Source organism: Chiloscyllium plagiosum, unplaced genomic scaffold (assembly GCF_037043375.1).
Source record: "Chiloscyllium plagiosum isolate Xiang-an unplaced genomic scaffold, Cpla_swu_hap1 HiC_scaffold_32, whole genome shotgun sequence".
NCBI classification, from domain to species: domain Eukaryota; kingdom Metazoa; phylum Chordata; class Chondrichthyes; order Orectolobiformes; family Hemiscylliidae; genus Chiloscyllium; species Chiloscyllium plagiosum.
Window position 1 is genome coordinate 39,930,287 of NW_028270170.1, and position 14,070 is coordinate 39,944,356.

Genomic DNA, 14,070 nt, shown 5'->3' on the forward strand with positions numbered 1-14,070 from the left:
GCCTAGCACTCTCAACCTATCCTCGTACGACCTATTCTCCATTCCAGGCAACATCCTGGTAAATCTTCTCTGCACCCTCTCCAAAGCTTCCACATCTTTCCTAAAGTGAGGCGACCAGAACTGCACACCGTACTCCAAATGTGGCCTAACCAAAGTCCTGTACAGTTGCAACATCCCTTCACGACTCTTGAATTCAATCCCTCTGCTAATGAATGCTAATACACCATAGGCCTTCTTACAAGCTCTATCCACCTGAGTGGCAACTTTCAAAGATCTATGAACGTAGACCCCAAGATCCCTCTGTTCCTCCACCTTACTAAGAACCCTACCGTTAACCCTGTATTCCGCATTCTTATTTGTCCTTCCAAAATGGACAACCTCACACTTGGCAGGGTTGAACTCCATCTGCCACTCCTCAGTCCAGCTCTGCATCATATCCAAGTCCCTTTGCAGCCGACAACAGCCCTCCTCACTATCCACAACTGCACCAATCTTCGTATCATCTGCAAATTTACTGACCCACCCTTCGACTCCCTCATCCAAGTCATTAATAAAAATTACAAACAGCAGAGGACCCAGAACTGATCCCTGCGGAACTCCACTTGTAACTGGGCTCATGAGGGAGTGTCGTGACTGGTCACTACCTTGGGATCCAGGCTACATGTGAATGACAGCAGTGAGATATGAGTATGTGCTGCGGCTCATCCATGGGAAAGCTGGACATAGGCTCTCTCTCATACTCTCTCATGGATAGGCATGAAGGGGAAACTGGCCCTATAGGCCATCAAGTATGGTGTTGAGTGGCCTGAGTATTACTGTGAGCACTGTAACAGCACTCCTGATTCTTGCAAATTTTCTCCCAGAGAAACGTATAGAGTCATATATGAGTCATACAGCATGGAAACAGACCCTTCGGTCCAACTAGTCCACACCGATTATGTTCCTAAAGTGAATTAGTCCCACTTGCCTGCTTTTGGCCCATATCCCAACAAACCCTTCTTATTCTTGAAATTATCCAATGTCTTTTAAATGTTGTAACTATATCTTATCCCTTTTTCTGCAGCAGTCCCTATTGTTCCTCAAGATTGTGCTAGTGTGCTACCGTAATTTGTACATTGAGGAGACACCAGTTGGAAACAGGCCAGACAACTCTGGCAGACAAGAAATTGGTGGCTTACAGTTGCGATTGTTAACTAGGAGTTTTAACTGTGATCTGGAGAGTCATGACAGGTAACTCCTAAAAATCATTTTATAAAATTACCAGAGAGGGGAGACACCTATGGATTGATACTTTGGGGTCTTCACAACAGATTATTCAGAATTTCATAAGCTTGGCAGCATCTGTGTTTCAAGGGAGAGGCACTGGCCTAGTGGTATTATCATTGGATTATTAATTCAGAAACTCAGCTAATATTCTGGGGACCTGGGTTTAAATCTTGCCAATGTCAGATGGCAGAATTTGAATTCATTAAAAAAACCTCAGGAATTAAGGGTCTAATGTGACCGTGAAATCATTGTTGATCATCAAAAAACCCCATCTAGTATAATAATGTTCTTTACTACTTTGGGGCGGCACGGTGGCTCAGTGGTTAGCACTGCCACTTTACAGCACCAGGGTCCCAGGATTCCAGCCTCAGGCGACTGCTAGTGTGGAGTTTGTACATTCTCCCCATGTTTGTGTGGGTTTCCTCGGAGAGCTCAGGTTTCCTCCCACAGTCCAAAGATGTGCAGGCCAGGTGAATTGGCCATGCTAAGTTGCCCTTTGTATTAGGTGCATTAGTCAGAGGGAAATGGGTCTGGGTGGGTTACTCTTCAGAGAGTTGGTGCGGACTGGTTGAGCTGAAGGGCCTATTTCCACACTGTAGGGAATCTAATCTAATCTACCATCTTTACTTGGTCTGGCCTATATGTGACTCCAGACCCATAAGCATTGGAGGGTTTGAGCTACAGGGACAGACTGAATAGGCTAGGGCTTTTATTCCCTGGAGCATCGGAGACTGAGGGGTAACCTTCTAGAGGTTTATAAGATCATGAAAAGCATGGATAGGGTAAATAGCCAAGTGTTTTTCCCAGGGTAGAGAAATCCAAACCTAGAAGGCATAAGTTTAAAGTGAGAGAAAAAATTTAAAAGGGACCTGAGGGATAACTTTTTTCATGCAGGGGGTGGTGTGAGTATGTACTGAGCTGCAAGAGGAGATGGTGGAGGCATTTGGTCAGTTACATGAATAGGAAAGGTTTAGAGGGATATGGGCCAAATGCTGGCAAATGGGACTAGATCAGTTTTACAATATCTGGTCAGCACAGATGCACTGGAAGGGCTTGTTTCTGTGCTGTACAACTCTGATTATGACTTTTAACTGCCCTCTGGGTAATTAGGGATGGACAATAAATGTTGGCCGAGCCAGAGACCCCCCCACATCCTGTGAGTGAATTAAAAAATTTATCCCAATAATCCCTGAATTTGCTTACCTTATTCAGATTTAGCATCCATATCCAAACCATTTCTGCTATCTTTCTTCCATTTTCTAAATAATGATATCACTACTGAGGGAATCTTTTAGTTGACATGAGTAGGGTAAACCGTGGCTTATTCTCACGCCTGAGTCAGAAGCTCGCACAGTGCAGTACTGAGCAAGTGTTCTACTTTTCAAGGAGCTGTCTTTCTGCTGAGCTATAAAACTATGGCACAATTACCCTTTCAGGTGGTTGTAAACAAGCTAATGCAAAGAGAAGCAGGGACAATGTCTGCAGTGGCTAACCAATATCTCTTCCCTGAACCAACAGCATTAAAACAAATGATCTGTTCATTACCTTACTGCTTTTCAATGGATTTTACACAATTTATCTCGGTGTCTGCATTACAACAGTGACTACAGTTAAAGATATTTAATTAATCATAAAGATCGTCAAATGCACAATATTAATGTAAGTGTGTTTGCTGTCTATCCCACCAGTCACTTTATTTAAATTCAGTTCTGTCTTTTCTTTGGTCCTATTTTCTTTGAAAAGATCTTTATTTCAATAACATTTGGCCTTTTGATATTCATCTGACATGATGCCATGAGCCTTAATGCCTCCAGGACCTCATTAATTTCCATTGTTTTTCCTTTATTGTCCAATAACACTGTATCCTTTTGCATGTAATAAAATATTCATTGGTTGAAGTAATTAGAAAGTTATTAGCCAAGCAGTCGAAGTCTATGTTCTTAATGAGGACTTTACTTCCTCAAACTGCTCTCTTCAGGTACAACAATTGGAAAATATGGGGGTGTTAACGTTTTCAAAAGATCATAAGAAATTAGAGCAGGCCAATCCATTCAATCTATCTAGGTTGATCGACCATTCAGTATGATCATACCTGAATTGATTGTGGCCTTAACTCCAATTTCCTGCTTAGACACCCTTAATAACCCTTAATTTCCTTGTCAACCAAACATCTGTCTAACTTAGTCTTGAATATATTCAATGAACCAGTCTCCATTGCCTGCTGGCTCCAAGACTAATGGGTCTCTGAGAGGAATTCCTTTTTGTGCCCATCTTAAATGGGAGTTCACATATTTTGAAACGGTGGCTCTAGTTTTAAATTCTGGTATGAGAGGTCACATCCTTTCAGCATTAAACTCATCAAGATTCCTCCGAATCCCACGTCTCAATAACCATTATTTTACACTCCATGATCACGGGCCCATTTTGCTTCATCATTCCTCAGAAAACAGCCCCCATATTCTAAGTATCAACCTAGTGAACCTTCTTTGAACTGCCTTCTGTGTAATTGTCGCTGACTGTCATCATTAACATATTAATTGATTCAATATAGTATAAAACCCTCAACTTATTTCACAATATTTTGCGTTGTTGTGCCCTTCTAGTCAGAATAATGACTCTCTTTGAGGCCCTTATCAATACGAAAATACATTAATTGGCTGTTTTACATTATTGATCTGTTTAATGTTCACAAGAATCACGCAAAATTGCTTCACTTCGAGTTTTACTCCAATTTTTCCACATGGACCTTATTGTAAATTTATTTCAAGGGCTTCTTGAGAGTTGTTCTAATTGTGCTGGACTGACCTCTGTTTTTATCCCACCCATAAATCTGATGTATACTTGTCTTTTCCAAATGCTCAATTCCTTAAACATTGCCTTTCTGGCTTGGTGAACCACATTCATTACAGGTAACCTTGGCTATACTTGAAAAGAACAAATTGATAATTTACCTTTTTAATAAAGTCCATTCAAGTATTTTGGGAATAGTTTCAGACAATTTCCCCATGAGTCAGAATATCTTTACTTTGCCATTTTAAATATGTTTGATCATCAATTGTTTGTGAACATTTGGTGCCTGATAATTTTCAGTGATGAATGGAAATGCAGCAAGTTTAAACAAGATTGTGAGTTATTAATATCCTGAACAAACACACAATCAGCAATAGCAGCGATTCAATTGTGAAAAGGCTTATCAATCAATACTTGGCATTGCAACACCAAACTAGTGAGTTCAGGATGTCTGCTTTTTGGCTCTCATCACATACGGAGCTCTTTGAAATTGTTAAAGGTAGGACAGCGAGCACAGGGACGATGGATGAAAATGGGCAGGTTCAGAGTGGTGGCTGACTTCAGGTTTATGGAGGGGAGAATGTCAGAAACCAAAAGGATCGCTTTGAGTTTGACAAATCTGGAGGTAACAAAGGCATGGATGAGTGTTTCAGAATCAAATAAGCTGAGGCGTAAGGTTGTGCCTTTCACAGAGGTAGAAATAGAAAGTCTTAGTGAAGGCATAGTTATGTGGATGGAAAATCACTTTAGGGTCAAATAAGATACCAGGGTTGACTGAGCCTCTAACGGTTGCTGGGAGAGGGATGGATTCAGAGGCTTAAGAGTTGAATCGGGGCTGAAGGCAATAGTCCATACTTAATTGGAGGAAATTTTAGTACTGAATGTCTGACAAGCACTTTGATAAATTGAGAGGTAGTGCTATGTCAGTGTACATATACTGTCTTTTCAGATAATGTTACTGGCAGCATTCAAATGAGAAACAGCAGGAGGCCAAGGATGAATCTTTTGAGATTTAACCCTCAACTTAAAGTTGAGGGAGAAGGAAGAGAAACCATTGCAGATAATTTTCTGACTATGATAGTCAGTCTAGGTAGTCTAGGCAGCTGGACATAGAGAGGAATAGAGGAGGAAGATGTTATCAGCCTTGTCAAAGGATGCAAACAAGAGCCAGGAAACATAGACATGGATTTGAGAGGGATAACATCTTCAAGGCCTTTAGAAAGGAAAGGGCAGTTGGAGATGGAGTAGTATTTTACAACGTTGACAAGCCCAATAATCCTTTTGGGGATGAAGGTCATGATGGCAGATATGAAGGCTATGGAGATAGTACCGCAGGAAGGAGAATGATTCAGGAGATGTAGTAGTGAGCAAAGGAAGTTTTTTTTGTTGGTAGTTTAGTAGAAATTGGATCAAGACAGTATGAGGTGGGTCTCATGGGCAACATGAGCACAGAGAAAAACTCAAAAGTTGCAAGATCAGGGATCGGGCAAGGAGAGGAAGTTTGGCCCGTGGGTTGGGAGAAAGAATTGAAGGGCAATGAACTTTGGACAAAAATTGTGAAGTGTTGAGGATGGAATCAAGAATGAGAATTAGTTGGAGCAGAAACTAGGAAGAAAAGCAGTGAACTCTGAACAATTTGGTGTCCTCTGGTGGGTGGTAGAGAATGAGGGTTTTAAATGAGAGATGAAAAGGAAAGAGTGGAACAAGATAAGATGCTCAGAGGAACAGTAAATATCAGTTTGGGGGCAGATCAAGGTGTTACTTTATGATAAGATCGACAACAGAACAGCAAGACTCTGGGCAAGTCAAGTAGTGAAGTGTGTAGTTAGGAGGGAATGCTTCAGTTAATGGGGAATTGTCATCACTCTTCAGCCATATCTTCTTCAAGGCCATGCTGCAGGCATCTGTAATAAACTACTGGAGTTATGGGCTTCGTTCCTGACTGACTGGGCATTCTGAGGGGAGTTGAGAGAAGGGATATTGGGGATGACTTGCTGACCTCAGGATCACCACAGGAGCAGTGAGGTGGACTGGACAGATTATTCTCCAAGTTGGGCGATTAGCAAGAAGCGGAGTCAGTTTTGGATTCTAGTAGTATGGAGACAGCACTCCGTAGGCACTTTGGAGGATACTAAAAGAGACATAGAGAACTGTATCTTTATCCAAGAAGGTAACAAGCCTGGGATGCTGGTAGAAGAATAGGCTCATCATAGCCTATAAATAGTGGAGTGCCACAAGGATCAGTTCTGGGACCTCTACTATTTTCAATCTCTATTCATGACTTAGCTTAGATACATTTCGCTCTATTTCTTATGTTTTCTGACATTACAAGGTGGGAATTCAAACTATGAGAAGGACTAAAAGAGGCTGCAAGGAGATATAGACATTAGACAAGCAGGAGGCTGGAAGAACACGGCAAGCCAAGTAGCATCAGGAGGTGGAGAAGTCAACATTTTGGGTGTAATCCTTCAGGACCTGGGGTGGGTGTAAGGAATGCTGCAGATACAGGGACACGTGGAGGTGGGGGACGATTTTGGGTGGTGAGACGGGTGGGATGGTCGGTTGGATTAGGTGAACACAGGTAGAGGGTATGATCTGGAGGTCGGTGGGAGAAATGAATCCGGTTAGTAGCTGGAAGAAAGGGTCGGTCAGAGGAATAGAAAGGATGGAGAGGGAGGTTATTTTGAAATTGGAGAAGTCAGTGTTGAGTCCTCCAAGCTGTAGGCTGACCAGGCGGAAGATGAGGTTGTGTTTCTCCAATTTGCGGTCTGATTCACTTTGACAACGGAGGAGGCCAAGGGTGGTCATATTGGAAAGGGAGTGGGAGACAGAATTAAAATGGACAGTGACTGGGAAGTCAGGTTGGCCCCTGCATGCCTGGCTGAGATGCTCGGCGAAATGTACCCTGAATTTAAGTTTGGTCTCACCGATATAGACAGATTAAGCAGCAATTGGAGTGTAACGTGGGAAAAGTCGACACTATTTGGTCATAGCAGTAGAAGAGCAGTTTTTTTAAAGCTGTGAAACTTCTAAGTGTTGACTTGAATTGCTTTTAGAAGGAATACAGATAGCATACAGCAAGCAAAAAGGCAAATTGTACATGGGCATTTATTACAAGAGAATTGAAGTACAGGATAGTAACTATAGGCCGGTGAGTCTCACTTCTGTTGTGGGTAAAATCTTAGAGAGAATTGTAAGGGATAGGATTTATGAACATCTGGATAGGAATAATGTGATCAAGGATAGTCAGCATGGTTTTGTGAAGGGCAGGTCGTGCCTCACGAACCTTATTGAATTCTTTGAGAAGGTGACTAAGGAGGTGGACGAGGGGAAAGCAGTAGATGTGGTGTATATGGATTTTAGTAAGGCGTTTGATAAGGTTCCCCATGGTAGACTACTGCAAAAAATACGGAGGTATGGCATTGAGGGTGAGTTGGAGGTTTGGATTAGGAGTTGGCTGGCTGGAAGAAGACAGAGGGTAGTAGTTGATGGCAAAGGTTCATCTTGGAGTGCTGTCACTAGCGGTGTTCCGCAAGGATCTGTTTTGGGACCATTGCTGTTTGTCATTTTTATAAATGACCTGGAGGAGGGGTTAGAAGGTTGGGTGAGCAAGTTTGCGGATGATACGAAAGTCGGAGGAGTGGTAGACAGTGAGGAAGGATGTGGCATGTTACAGCGGGATATTGATAAGCTGCAGAACTGGGCAGAAAGGTGGCAAATGGAGTTCAATGTAGCTAAGTGTGAGGTGATTCATTTTGGTAAGAGTAATAAAAAGATGGGGTACTGGGCTAACGGTCGGATACTTGGTAGTGTGGATGAGCAGAAAGATCTTGGTGTCCATGTACACAAATCTTTGAAAGTTGCCACCCAGGTAAATAGTGCGGTGAAGAAGGCATATGGCGTACTGGCTTTTATTGGTAGAGGAATTGAGTTCCGGAGTACTGAGGTAATGTTGCAGTTGTATAAGACTCTGGTGCGGCCGCATCTGGAGTATTGTGTGCAGTTTTGGTCCCCATACTATAGGAAGGATGTGGAGGCACTGGAACGGGTGCAGAGGAGGTTTACCAGGATGTTGCCTGGTATGGTAGGAAGATCGTATGAGGAAAGGCTGAGGCACTTGGGGCTGTTTTCATTGGAGAAAAGAAGGTTTAGGGGTGACTTGATAGAGGTGTACAAGATGATTAGGCGTTTAGATAGGGTCGATAGTGAGAATCTTTTTCCACGTATGGAGTCAGCTATTACAAGGGGGCATAGCTTTAAATTAAGGGGGGGTAGGTATAGGACAGATGTTAGGGGTAGATTCTTTACTCAGCGAGTCGTGAGTTCATGGAATGCCCTGCCAGTAGCAGTGGTGGACTCTCCTTCATTATGGGCATTTAAACGTGCATTGGATAGGCATATGGAGGATAGTGGGCTAGTGTAGGTTAGGTGGGCTTGGATCGGCGCAACATCGAGGGCCAAAGGGCCTGTACTGCGCTGTATTCTTCTATGTTCTATGATTAAAGATAATTGATACAATTATCCTGGACTTTGCTCTGACATTTGTAATATTGTGTGCAGTTTCAGTCTTCATAGGTAAAGAAAGACTTGTAATGGGGGCAGATAGCAAAAGTTCCTGGGCTGAGGAGTTGTTCTGTGATGAAAGACTGAGTAGATTATGTCTGTGTTCTCTGGAGAATGAGAGGCAATCTAATTGAGGCATACAAGATTCTGAAGAGACTGGAGAAGATAGAGGTTGAGGGACTCTTTCTGCTGTTGGGGAATCTGCAAAGTCAAAAAGTATGGTGGTGGAGAAGCACAGCTGGTCAGGCAGCATCAGAGAAGCAGGAGAGTCGATATTTTGAGCATATTTTGAGCCTGACGGCTGTGCTTTTCCAGCAGCACACTTTTTGATTCTTATCTCCAGCATCTGCAATCCTGTCTTTCTCCTGGAAAATCTATAACACAGGATGCCATCTCAGGATAGTGAGCTGATCATTTAACACTGAGATAAGGAGAAATCGTTTCACTGAGTGTTGTGAATGTTTGGAAGTCTTTACCCAAAAGGATGGAGAATGATTGATTGCTGATTGTTGTTAAAGCTGGGATAGTTTATTTGGTTTAACATGGAATCAGTAGGACCAATTGAGTCTTGGTTGTTTTCGATGTCAGGCTTGTCTAGCTGAATGGTCTATCCCTGCTCCTGTTTCTAAAGTTCTAAAAGACTAGGACTTGGGATGGCAGAATAACCAAGCGGGAGAGATGAAAGGAGGCATGATAGCTGGTACGAAGGTATTAAATATACACTTTGTAAGATCACAGGGGAGACATAGATGAGCTGTTGTCTACAATAATTTTGGCAGTTACACCTGATAAAGAAACAAATAATTCAGGGAAAGGAATGTGTAGCCCCAGATTTCTGGCTGTGACATCAAGCGTTTGGGAAAACATTCTGCAACTTTTGGTTGGAAGGAAAATTAAACTGATTGTGGAGAAAAAAAGGCTGAGATCAGATTTCACCAGGAGGTCAAGGTAACACAGATTTTAAGGAGCTGTGCGTGTGAGACAGCTAAGCAACAATGGAAACTGAAGAGTTGGTTTAGAAAGGGGAATGGTATAACTTGGTTACCACCACGACTTCAGTTTTTACCAGAGCCAGCCATGCAGTGTACTGGGGTGGTGCTAAGTGGTCAGATGACTGTGACTGTGGGAAATCCAAGTCATTGGGGCAGTTATGAAAGAGTGAAGGATGTTCTGTACCTTTTTTGGTGATGACTATGTCTGTGGGCCTTGATTAGAACATAGATGTTGGCAGAATCAAATGTTGTGTAACAAAAAATTAAACTCTACCAGTCAAAGAAAGAGCTGTGAAGGACTTTGAGCTGTGCATAGCATCACTAGTGCTAAGGGGGTTCTATGAATCTATGAAAGCTGTCTTTTTGGTATTAGCTTTTAAAAATATTTCTTTATAACAACATAGCAATTGAAGAGCTAAGATATGTGATTATTTTGGCAATTTTACATGTAACTTGCCCATCATTGTGCTATTTCCAACTGTTCAGATGATGAGCACTCCAATCTTTAAATATCATCACTTGACTATGATTTGCTAGACACTTGCATCTACTCCTGAAGACATGTGGATTGCATAGAAGAGCTCATGGAATATCCATTTGTGTCTAAAACTGATGATATCATAACTGCTTATGTGAAGAAATGGTGTCCTGTATTTCAATCACTCACTGCTGTGAGCAATTTGCAGATTTAATGTTGAGGTTGTAGAAGGCTCACTGTTAGGGTTTTTTAGATCTGTGTCATGTGAAGAACTGAATCCTCAAGCATATTGAAATGGAATCTCTGCAACACAATGGCAACTCTGAATTAATTTGAAATATCAGCAGGATAGAGTCATGGAGTTTTACAGCATGGAAACAGACCTTTCGGTCCAACTTGTCTATGCCGACCAGATAGCCTAAATTAATCTAGTCCCATTTGCCAGCATTTGGCCCATATCTCTCTCAATCCTTCCTATTCATATACCCATCCAGAAGTCTTTTCAATGTTGTAGTTGTACCAGCTTCCACCTCTTCCTCTTGTGTAGAATGGATTTTATTTATCAAGTCAGCTTTAGGTTTAACTAATCGTGCTTTTGTTTTCATATTCTTATTTCTTGCATTAATTTCCACCCTTCTCCCTGTTTAACAGCTTCAAGTCTGTGTCTGTAATGGTTCGTCCACAGGTACGTCAGCTCTACAGCAACACTACTGGCCACTTAAACACAGGGCGACTGCCGTATCCACGGATTCTGTTTCAGTGATCTGCGGTTTACTGCAGCCCAAACATATTACAGGGAATTTTCCAGAACCAGGGACCAGGTGGCTACTGGGAAGGTATATTTCCCAATTAAATGAATGGATTTGCTCCTATCCATAGGTTTGGTTTCTGCGGTAGGTCTTGGAATGTATCCCCCATGGGTACGGAGGGGAATATTGTAACTGCAGCAGGTGCGAACATGCTCAACTTGTTGCTGCAGTACCTTGACCTGACAGTAGTGTTGCCGTTGAACAGATCTATTCGTTACATGGAAAAGGCAAACTACTTAAGGTGCCTTGGAAATGGAACAAATAGCAAGGTATTATGATTTCACGGCAACAGCAGAATGCAAAGAAAACTGATATTATGCCTTAGGAATTGCCATACACCAACACATAACTTTGTGCACTTTAATGTTGAGGTTAACTTTTCCTGACTGTTCAAAATGGAGCACATTTAAGATCAGAAGCATCTCAAACTTACTGAAAAACAAACACTGCAGCATTAGTGGTTCACTAATTTCCTTAGGGAAGGAATCTTGTGCTTATTCAGTCTGTTATATATGTGGAGAAAGTGAGGTCTGCAGATGCTGGCGATCAGAGCTGAAAATGTGTTGCTGGAAAAGCGCAGCAGGTCAGGCAGCATCCAGGGAACAGGAGAATCGACGTTTCGGGCATAAGCCCTTCTTCAGGAATGCCCTTCATAAGCCCTGAAGAAGGGCTTATGCCCGAAACGTCGATTCTCCTGTTCCCTTGATGCTGCCTGACCTGCTGCGCTTTTCCAGCAACACATTTTCAGCTCTGTTATATATGTGATTCCAGTCTCACAGCATCATGATTAGTCAACTGTCCTTTGAAGTCACCTAAAAGGCCCCTCAGTTGCATCAAGTTTGGGGCACTAATTGATGGATAGTAAATGCCAGATAATATATGCTATATATTGACAAGTATTAAACATGTTGTCTTGTGTTATATTTCTCACTGATGGTGACACTGGATATGTCAGAACCCAGAGTAGACTCTGGCTTGAGAGATCATAGTTTTACTTTCTATTTTGTTCATCATAGGGGCCAGTAAGTGAACATAATCACAAGAGGCTGCAAGTGTACTTTCAACAAAAGCATAAAAATTGATTGCACAGAAGACATATGAACAAGAACATGAGCTATTGTCATCTGAATTACAAATTTCAGAAAGAAAGATTAAATTCCTTTTGCCCAGAAATGCTCTGACGCCTCAGTGAAGAGCCATCCTTATCTCCACACGAAAGCATCTTGCTCTGCTGATAATCAGTTTTGTCTTGGCAAATTTCTCTGCATTCATTCAATGCTATTTTCTTCAGGTAATGCTTTCTTCCCCAATCCTTAAAACAAGCTGCTAATTTCTCTGTCTCTTTCTCCCTCTTGCTCCCCACCCCCTCTCCCTGTCTTCCTCCATTTCCTCTCGGTCAAAAAATTGAAGTCAGCAAACACCTTGGTGTCCTGCTGGTCATTTAGCTAACATCACATGACTTTTATAAATGCGGTTTAGAAATCAATATTCAAAATAACATTGACCCCTAAAATAAAAGTCAGACCTTCACAGACCAAAGAAAAATCCACTTTCTCCACTTAGGACCCAATATCATAAACATGTTATTAATTTTTATTACACTTGTTAAATAATATTAGTGATTGTCACTTCCTGTGATTGAGGTTTGATTGGTTTATCTATTGTATTTACTGAAGTGGCTTCAGCTATATACCAATGATGGAGTGGCAATAAAACTCAGGACACAAACTGGCAAGTTTAAGATCCTAGATGTCAGACTTTGTCCTAGAGGCATGTTTTGAGTTTGGTTGACTGTGGTTTAACTCCTGTCTAAGTCTCAAAGAAAAAAAACCAGCCAATCTAATAAATCTGCCCAAGACCAAAATTCCAATCAACTTACATAAAAAGTGGAAGAAAATAATGAAATTTAAAATCCTTCAAGCCTTGTTCTAGAATAAGTTGAAAAATTATTCAATAGAACAAAGCTAAAGCATGAAACTGATTGTGTTGTCTAACAACCCTATTAACTAACTGAGACTAGATTCTAAAATATACCATTCATATTGTTCATTGATATCCTTGCTGAGTCCCTCTCAAGTTTAACTCTGTAATTTAGTTCTGTATTTTTTTTTCAGTTTTGAAGGTCATATAATTTGAGTTGACATAATATGTGCTCCATTGTGCAATGATTTCCCTTTCAGATCTCTATCTTCTCCAGATTGACTGCACTTTCTTTTACTGTCTGAATGATTGGTAATCTTTGTGATAGTTTACACCAGCAGGAAATTCCTAAAAGCACACAATTACTGTTTTCTGGTTATTAGTTAAGACCTTAGTACAATATAACCACTTTAACCTTCTGTTCTTATCTGTCTATTCTTACCCTTAGAATTTGGTCTGTTGAAGGTTCTATTCTAGACTGTACAGAGGCCGACTAATCTCCTTAAGAAAATGATCTTCCTGCTCTGCCAAAAATCTGTATAGTAATGTGCTAAAATGGTTAGCTGCCTCTAACATCCTACAAGACACATTGTGGGCTATTTTATTTCATTGTATTTACCAGCTTTACAATTTACACATGTACCACAAGAATTAATTTACTTTTGCCACAAACTGCACTTCTGTAGATCATAATGTTTCTAGAATTCATATAGTTATCTGACAGTGATCTTAGGTGTAAAGCAATATATACTAAATGCTTCAAGATTCTATCCTGCAGTCGAATGGAATAAAAAGAAATCCTTCAATTTTTGATGTCATGATTTGGAGATGCCGGTGTTGGACTGGGGTGTACAAGTTAAAAATCACACAACACCAGGTTATAGTCCAACAGGTTTAATTGGAAGCACTAGCTTTCGGAGCGACACCTGATGAAGGAGCGACACTCCGAAAGCTAGTGTGCTTCCAATTAAACCTGTTGGACTATAACCTGGTGTTGTGTGATTTTTAACTTCAATTTTTGTGTACTTTTTTGAGCCTCACTGAGATCAAAGGAAGGCCACAAAACAACTCATTGACTTCAAGCTTTGAATTGAAATTTCCAAATTAAATCCATTTATGTTATCTGTTCTTTCTCAGCTTTAACAATCCACTCTATGATTTTCCCAGTGGAATCTCTGTGAATCTTTCTTTATTAATCTCAAAGTTCTCTTTAAACCAGTTTTACAATTTTTTAAATAAAGTTGCCTTGACA